This window comes from Ceratotherium simum, chromosome 7 (assembly GCF_057802395.1).
Source record: "Ceratotherium simum simum isolate JZ-2026a chromosome 7, ASM5780239v1, whole genome shotgun sequence".
NCBI lineage: Eukaryota > Metazoa > Chordata > Mammalia > Perissodactyla > Rhinocerotidae > Ceratotherium > Ceratotherium simum.
The window spans coordinates 21,938,093-21,947,184 of record NC_141906.1 but is presented as its reverse complement, the minus strand read 5'-3'; the positions used below and the strand labels follow the sequence as shown (position 1 = coordinate 21,947,184).

Here is a 9,092-nt window from a genome sequence, read left to right as displayed (position 1 = left end):
GGGCTCAGTTGCCAGGCTGCAGAGAATCCAGTCACTAATCTATGCAGGCCCACAAGTTGCCTGTGGGCTTGTTGTTGGGTGGGGCCAGTCTCTAGGGTGGGCTGCCTGCCCTGGCTGAGCTGGATTAAATCAGTGCTTTAGTGGATGGGGCAGAACCTGGGCTAGCAGGCCTCAGGGAGAACTCCAATGGCATCTGTGTCAGCACGCCCACACCAGGCCCACAACAATGGCCACTGCCAATGTCCCAGTCCCTGGAGAGGTCTCACCTCTCACTGCAATGCACTCAGAGTCTATCAGGTGAGTCTCTTTTCACCAAAGCACTGTGCACCTTTCTTTCTGATTTTAGGTTGCTTTCTGAAACGGGTGAGTTTGTGCATGGGCCCTTTAAGAGCCGGTTTTAATTTCTTTGTGGACCAACTTTTCTGGGGGTAGTCCCCAATGTTTTAGTAGCAGGCAAAGTCAGATATTATGCCACTCGTCTCGATTGTGCTGGGTCCACAAAATGCCCACAGTGATAACGCTCCCCGGCTCAGGGCCCTGCTCCTCCAGGGAGGGCTGTGTACCTGTGGGCTGTTCCCAGGCAGCCACGAAGCTGGCGGCTTGTGAAGGCAGCATTTTTCTCTCCAGAAGGGAGTTTCTGCCTCTTCCACCTCAATTAAGATTGTCCTTTATTGCAGGAGTTCCTGTTATCCAGTTTTCAGTTCTCTCTCGGGTGATTTTTCCACGAGTAGTTGTAAATTGGCTGTGTCCTCGGGAGGAGGTGAGTTCAGAGTCTGCTTATGCCGCCATCTTGACTTGTCTCCAAAAATCTCTTTTCATACCAAGAACCAGGAATTTTTGGTTCTGAAGTTTTCTCACAACTTCAATGAGAAGGACAATATATGCCAACGCCAAGATGAATAGGAGGTTGAAATTATCTGACAGAGAATTAAAGCAACCATGAAATAAATGCGTCAATAAGTTATCATTAATCTTCTTAACACAAATGACAATAATAGAAAATTTCAGTCAAGAAATAAAAGTTATAAAAAATAATTGAATGAAAATGATAAAACTGAAAAATATAATCACTGAATTAAAAAATAAAACCACTTGCTGGATAGGCTCAATAGTAGATTGGAGATGACAGAGGATAGAATCCTCTGTGACGATTCTGTGAACTTGAATAAAGATAAATAGAAATACCTTTTCTAAACAAAAATAAAACAGATTGAAAAAAAAGAACAGAGCTACATGGGTCTGTGGGACAATAAAAAAGGAGCTAACATTCATAAAATGGGAGTCCCAGAAGGAGAGGAGAAAGAAAGGGGGACTGAGTAGGTGTTCAAAGAAATGAAGGCTGAAAAATTCCCAAATTTGGTGAAAGACAGAGAGGTGCAGATTCAGGGAGCTCAGCAAACATTAAACAGGGTAAACCCAAAAGAGATACATACCAAGTCACATCATACTTAGACTTCTAAAAATAACACAAAGAAAAGTTTTGAAAGCACCCAGAGAGAAAGGAGTCATTACTTATTGGAAAGAGTAACATAGAAGACAACAAGTTTCTCCTGCAACCATGAAGGCCAGGAGGAAGTGGCACAATATTTGTCAAGTACTAAAAGCAAAGAATTTTCAAACATAAATTCTATATCTGACCTAAAATAGCCTTCAAAATGAAGGAAAAATAAAGACATTTCCAATGAAGGAAAGCTAAGAGAATTTTTTCCCCCACAAATCTACCTTTAAGTAATGGCTCAAGGAAGTTCTCTAGACAGAGAGTAAATGATAAAAAGAAGACTTGAAACTTCAGTATTTAAGAAACACATAGAACAGAATGGAAATTTTAAAAGGCAACATATGAAAACGTGAGATTCAGGTAAAGCAGTGCTGAGAGGAAAATTTACAGCACTAAATGCTTACACTACTAAAGAAGAAAGGTCCTAGAATATATAAAATACTCTTGACAGAGAAGAATGAAGTGGGAGGAATCCCTCTACCTGATTTCAAGGCTTATTTTATAGCTACAGTCATCAGGACAGTGTGGACTGGTGGAAGAATAGACAGATAGATCAATGAAGCCAACTGGAGAACTCAGAGAAAGACCTACACAAGGATGCTCAACTGATTTTTTTCAAAAGATGCAGGAACAATCAATTGAAAGAAGGAAGGTTTTTCAAAAATGGTGCTGGAGCAATTGGACATCCACGGAGGACAGAAGCCCCTCCACCTAAGCCTCACATCTCATACAAGAATTAACTCAAAATAGATCATAGACTTAAATGTAAAATGCAAAACTATAAACTATAAACTTTTAGGAAAAAATAGGAGAAAATATTTAAGATATAAGGCTAGTTAAAAAGTTCTGGGAATTGACACTAAAACCACAATCCATAAGCAGAAAGATTCATCCAACTGCTGTCATGAAAATACTGTGCTCTGAAACATGTTTTATTTCCTTTACTGCATGCATATTTGTGTACATATATATACATAAATGCATGCACACATATATTTGAAAATATTTTAAAATTGTATCCTGTTTGTACTAGAAAAATGGTGATGCCAGGATATATCTGGTAATTAGATAATACTTTGATTGCTTTGTACACAAAGTGATGATTTTCATTGGAGGTACTTCTCCTTTTCTACTTTTATTTATCAGCAATCTGTAAATTTTTAAGTGTTCAGAGTTCTTTTATCTACCTTCTGAGGGATAAACCTATTTGCAATATCTCGTACTTTCCTTAGGGCTATCTGCATTTCTTTGTTTCTTAGACTGTAAATGATAGGTTTAAGCAGAGGTGTCAGCACTGTATATGTCACAGCCATCAGTATATCTTCACAGAATGAGTCCCTGTCCTTGGGCCTCAAATAAACAAAGCGAGAAAGTCCATAGTGGATGCACACTACAGTGAGGAGGGAGGAACAAGTCGAGAAGGCCTTATGCTTCCCCTTTGCAGAAGACTTCTTCATAACTATGGATCCAATGAAGACATAGGAAATGATAATTAAAATAAAGCTGCCCACCAACACAAAGGCAGAGAGCACAAAAATAGCCATCTGATGATACAAAGTGTAATCACAAGCAAGGGAGACCAGAGGCGAGATGTCGCAGAAGAAGTGCTGGATGGTGTTGGAGTCACAAAGACAAGTTGAATACAGTGATGACGATGAACACGGAAACCAGGAACCCAACCACTCAGAGGCCATCATGAGCTGAAAGAAGATCTGGTGGGTCATCTGGATGGCATAATGGAGTGGGTTGTAAATGGCAATGTAGCGGTCATAGGACATGGCAACCATGATGAAGCAGTTATTGCCTGACAAGCCAAAGAAGAAAAACATCTCTATGGCACACTCAGGAAGGGAAATGGTCTTGCTGTCTGATAGCAAGTCCACTAACATGAGGGGAATGATTACCATAGTGGTATAAGTTTCTGAAAGGGACAGACCACAGAGGAAAAAGTACATGGGGGTGTGAAGGTTGTGACTGAGCTTGATGGCCACCATTATGGACACATTTGCAGCTAGGATGGTCACATGGGAGAAGAAGATCACCACAAAGAGGAGACTCTGCAGGTCTGGGAAACTGGAAAATCCCCACAGGAGGAATGTGCTCATTGTGGTACTATTGCCCACTGTTCAGTAGGCTCAGTAACTTTCTCCGACAGGTGTTCTTGATAAGAACATCTTATCAAAACATCTTATCAAAGAACGTCTTATCAAAACTCTGATAAGATTGCAAAAAACACTGATGTCACCTGGTCTTTAATCAAGGGCTTCTGGGCAAAGAAATGCAAGATGACTGTTAATGCGAGAACCTGAGAAATGGGAGTAAATGCACCTGACTGAACTCAAGGTCAGGACTCAGTGATGAGGAGAAAGTTTCTAGTAGGAGAATCTGTATAAATGCCATAGAGTAGGCCCAAATATATTCTGGGAGCCCCTCAGTTATCACCCTTTACTCTTCTCTACAGTCAGAATCTGCATGAAAGAGGGAAATATGAAAAAAAAAAAAAAGCTTATTTTCTCACCCACCAGAGTATGAGGAAGAACAGGTATAAAATGTTTCCTGTGATCTAATCATAGCCTGGCATACAGAAGTGCCTAACAATGTTGACTGAATCAATACCAATTTAAGAAGTAAGGAAAAATTTTTAATGGCTTCCAAACATTCTTGGAAAGTAATCCTGTCTTCAGAGGTGCTCCCAAGAAGGCAGTGGCTGCTTGGCCAAAAATTATGCCAATAAGTAGACCTAATAAATGAATTTACCACTTTGAAATTTGTACTGGTTTCCTATCCATGACAATAAGTTAAGGCTGGAGATGTTCAATAAGCATCTCCCATTCAGACTGATCTTGGAGGCAAAATGGTTATGGAGAGACTATCCCCATCTTGGATGGCTCATTTGTGTTCATGATGTCCTGATCAACTCTTGAGCTTTCAGGAAATCTTCCAGGATATTTTCTAACATATAAAGTGCTGCCTTGAAGCACAGCTCTTATAAGAATTCAAGTTCCTCAGGTCATTTTCATCAGTTCATAAAATATGCACTCTGTGTATGAGACGACAGCATGAAAGCAACACAAGGACTTCCATAAAATAGGAGGTTTGGTTTCAGACACTATTGTCAGGGAAGGAAAGGAAAACAAGGGGAAGACATTGGTGTGGTGTTGAGGGTTGGGGAAAGAAGGGTAGAGACATACTGGAAAGTATTTTGTAGGGTCCACAAAGCTTGAAGAAAGTATATCTTTGGCTGAGAATTGTGTGTGTTCTTTATGTACTGAATTACTGGGCAAAAAATATTCAAGGAGGCAAGTCAGGCAACCAGTATTTACTCCACATCTGAAATGTGCTGGTCAATATGCTGTGTGTTTGGTAGAATTTTCTCACTAAATTTCTCTCAACAACTTTATATGGTAGGTATTTCAATCCTGATGTCACAAAAATTGAAACTAAGGTACAGGTTGCTTAATTGACTGTCCAAAGTCAATGCATTAATTCCACATATATTTACTTAATGTCTAGGATGTGTTAGTCAATTCTATACATGAGAAATATAACATGGGATAAGACACATATGACCTTTCCTATCTCAGATAAAGAAAAATGCCATGAAGAGAATTAAAGGAAATTGATATGAGAGTGAGGGACTCCTCTGGACTGTAGGGTCAGGAAAGCCCTTTCTATGGAACTACACATACTTAGTAATTGGAATGCAGCAAGCAGCCCACCATTTAAAGATCCAGGGGAAAAGCATGACAGACACAGGAAATAGCTAGTGCAAAGACCCCATGGTGGGAATAAGCTTGACATATTCAAGGAATGTGAAGACAGCCAATGTATCCAGAACACCTCTCTCATGTATCCTTTAAACACTTTATGAGAGAAAGAGTAGTATTGTGCCTGTGTTCGAGACAAGGAAACTATGGCTGAAAGAGTTCATTTTTGAAGATGATAAAGTTTGTATGAACAATAAATCCTACTTTCCTCATAATACTCAAGGGAAGTAGTGATCGAGAATACGTCAATATGACATTATCCCCATTACTTCCAGTCACTCTCTGAGAGACAGAGTTTGAGGGAGGTGTTTTCTGGATCAGCATTTTTTGATAAATTCTCTCACTTTGGGCTATAGCACTTCTGTAGACTGAAAGGAACTTAATTGATTTCTTTCCTTGAAAACCCCATTTCCCAGTTTATCCATGCCCCCACCCTTGACCAGAGATCTAGTGGACTTAGAATATCTAATTTATTCAAGATAGCAGTGAGACCTACAGGAATTTGAGGCTGATTCTTGATATTAAGCCACCTTGCAGACTCTCTTGTCCCATCACCATATCAAAACCCTGGACAGTGGACACTGTATGTCAGTCTACCTCCCAAGAAATACATCAAAACCATGTCTGAGAATGGCTAGGACCACCTCGTCACCCATCACTTTCCACCAGACTGAACTAAAGGATTTTTCTGGCAGCTACACATACTTCCTCCTCATGGGGCAACATTCAAAATAGAAAATGGAGAATGTTCATCATCCAGTCTTTGGAAATGTGTATTTAACTTTCTTCCCATCCAATCAGAATAAAAGTCAGCTTTGATTCAGCTTTTTTACAATTTTCAGAAAAGATATGATATTTTTAATGGGAAAATAAAGGAGTATATTTTATTGAGTTATAGATATGAATTCTGATAGGAAATCTAACAGAATTTACATAAGTTAGAGATTTATGAGGGTCATGATTTTTCTGATTGTAAATGGCTTTCTAAGTTCAAATATATATATATATATATGAAAACTTATTTCCTTAGTTCTTTCAATGAGGCTATATTAGATCCACCAAAGAAATGCTTGTTGCTTTCATAAATCACAACTGCATAATTATGAAATCAAATCATCACACTGAGTGGCTGAAGGGAAAATGAAGGGAAACAAAGAATCAAATTTCTGATGGCTTACAGTGAAATTTACAACTAAATAATGAGTGAAATATGGAAATTGCAGAAGAATTTTATACATGTTTTTCTTTACTCTTTCCTGCTTAATTCTTTTGATACACTGAAATCACCTAATTAGCCTTGAGGTTAGACCGGGAATTATACTGGAGTCTATTTTGTTATGCGATAAGGATTGAGCAGATTTAGAGGAGCCTGTGTTCAAATCCAACCTCCTTTCCATTAATACAAATTACATACAGTAATTTAATTTCCATGATAACCATTTTTCTCCTCTGTAACATGGCCCTAAATATACCACCTTGCAGGGTGACAATGCTGTGCATATGGACCTATCAGATAATAAGTGCCCAGTACCTGCTAGTTCCATTCCCATTTGCTAAAATTTTGCATGGTTTATGGACAAATTTTCCTATAGGTGCTCAGCAGTACTTGCCTGCTCACAAGATGCATGTAACGCTGTCCTGCTCTTCTGCCTTGTCAGCTGTGTGAAGTTGATTCCTTTTGGCACATTTCTCCTTGGTGTGCAGTTTGCAGTACTGTTCTCAGTTTGCAGCTTTCTAGCCTCCTCTGATTGCTGCTGTCTGTGTGCTAATTATGCCAGGGATAGGAAAACAATAACATTTATCCCCATCCAATTGTACTCTTAGTATTTGCAGTACTTTCTGTTGATTTACATCCACAGCTACACGGTTATTAGTGGATAGAAAGTTCGTGGTAAATAGAGATATAAAATAAAATTCACACCTTATGCCAAAGTTGAATCACTTCCATCTCTTAAAAAGAAAAATTAAGCTATATGAGTAACATTGCTCATGCACAGTTTTCTACAGTTTCTGGAATATCATGTAGTGATGAATTTTTAAGCCATTTTGCCCTTTGAATACCTGTTTTGCATTCACTCTTTTTTTTTTAATTTTTTGTTTATTGCAGTAACATTGGTTATGACATTGTAAAAATTTCAGGTGTACATCATTGTACATCTATTTCTGCATAGATTACATCATGTTCACCACCAAAATACTAATTACAACCCATCACCACACACATGTACCGAATTATCCCTTTCACCCTCCTCCCTCCACCGTTCCCCTCTGGTAACCACCAATCCAATCTCTGTCCCTATGTGTTTGTTTATTGTTGTTATTATCTACTACTTAATGAAGGAAATCATACGGTATTTGACCTTCTCCCTCTGACTTATTTCACTTTGCATTATACCCTCAATGTCCATCCATGTTGTCACAAATGGCTGGATTTCATCGTTTCTTATGGCTGAGTACGAATGGATAAAGAAGATGTGGTATATATACACAATGGAATACTACTCAGCCATAAGAAATGATGCATTCACTCTTTGTTTGAAATTACTAAGTCTCTTATAACAATAAGATAGAGTCTTCTCTATTCCTTATGGCTGGACCTGAGTTCCATGCATATTCCAATGAGAATTTTACGTTCACCGGAGAACATTATCCTTTGACACTGCTTGGAGTTTCTTCCTTTCCATTAGTTACCAGAAGGATTGTCCTCTGTGGACCTAGAACTCATTATGATGTCCACAAAACATTGTTTTTATTCTGACACAGCATTGTGATTATTCAGGTAAGCTTGTTCTTATTTATCTAAAAAAATCAAGTAATTGAAATTCAGCTTTTTCAAATACATTTTGGAATGTAGATAATTCCCTCAGGTATATTTTACTTTCTACTCAATAGCGTCTACGTTATAGTTCTGAAAATTTGCCAAGTCCCGCAGGTCTTCTGATCTGTATACAGGCCTAGGGTGAGGGCCTATCTTACAGGGTGTTGTCCTGGTAATCAGTCAGAGAAAGCTAGAAAAGGAGATGAACACATACAGTGATTGAACTAACTCTTCTGTGGAAGGCCTTGCTGAAGAGGAAATCCACTGTAATAAAAATCTTCATTTATTGCAGTGACACTCAATTTTTTTTTCCAGTATTTCATGAAATTTTTAAATCGTAAAGCCATGCTGAAACAATTATACTGTTAGCATCTGTATATCTACTGCTTAGATTGTTCTGAATATCTACTGCTGCATAATAAACTACCCCAAAACTTAGTGCATTTAAATAACTAAATTCATATAGACAGGGCTCTACAGGGATGACAGAGACATTGCATATCTTGTTCACTTCATCTGGTTGTTGATGCTGGCTATTGTCTGAGACTTTAAACAAGGATTCAGCCTTTCTGCATGTGCATAGTGACTGGGTTCTGTGAGTGAGCATCCCATGAGACCCTAGTGGATGCCATAACAACTTTTATGCCCTACCTCACTTGCATGGCATTCTTCTCATTCAGATACTAGTAACGTTCCATCCAGGTTTTAGGAGATGGAAATAGATTCCATCTCTTGATGGGACAGTGACAAAGTTCTGGAAGAGCATGTGGGACTGGAATTATTGCTGTCATCATTTTTTGAAAATATATTATGCCATCCATTAAGATTTTACTATATTTGCTTTATCACATATATCTTTGTACTTTATCCATCTTTTAATCCATCTTATTTTATGATACATGTCAAAGGAAATTGCAGACATCAGTACACTTCCTCATAAATACTTTGTATACATATCAATAACTAGAGTTCAATACTTTTTACATGTTTCATTCTATACAATTTTATA

At 38.4% G+C, this 9,092-nt stretch overlaps 1 pseudogene; it reads right to left on the bottom strand.

Annotated features, from left to right (window-relative positions):
* Positions 1–2,658: 2,658 nt before the first annotated feature.
* LOC101393751 (olfactory receptor 10R2-like) lies at positions 2,659–3,615 on the bottom strand (annotated as a pseudogene).
* Between the last annotated feature and the right edge of the window lie 5,477 nt (positions 3,616–9,092).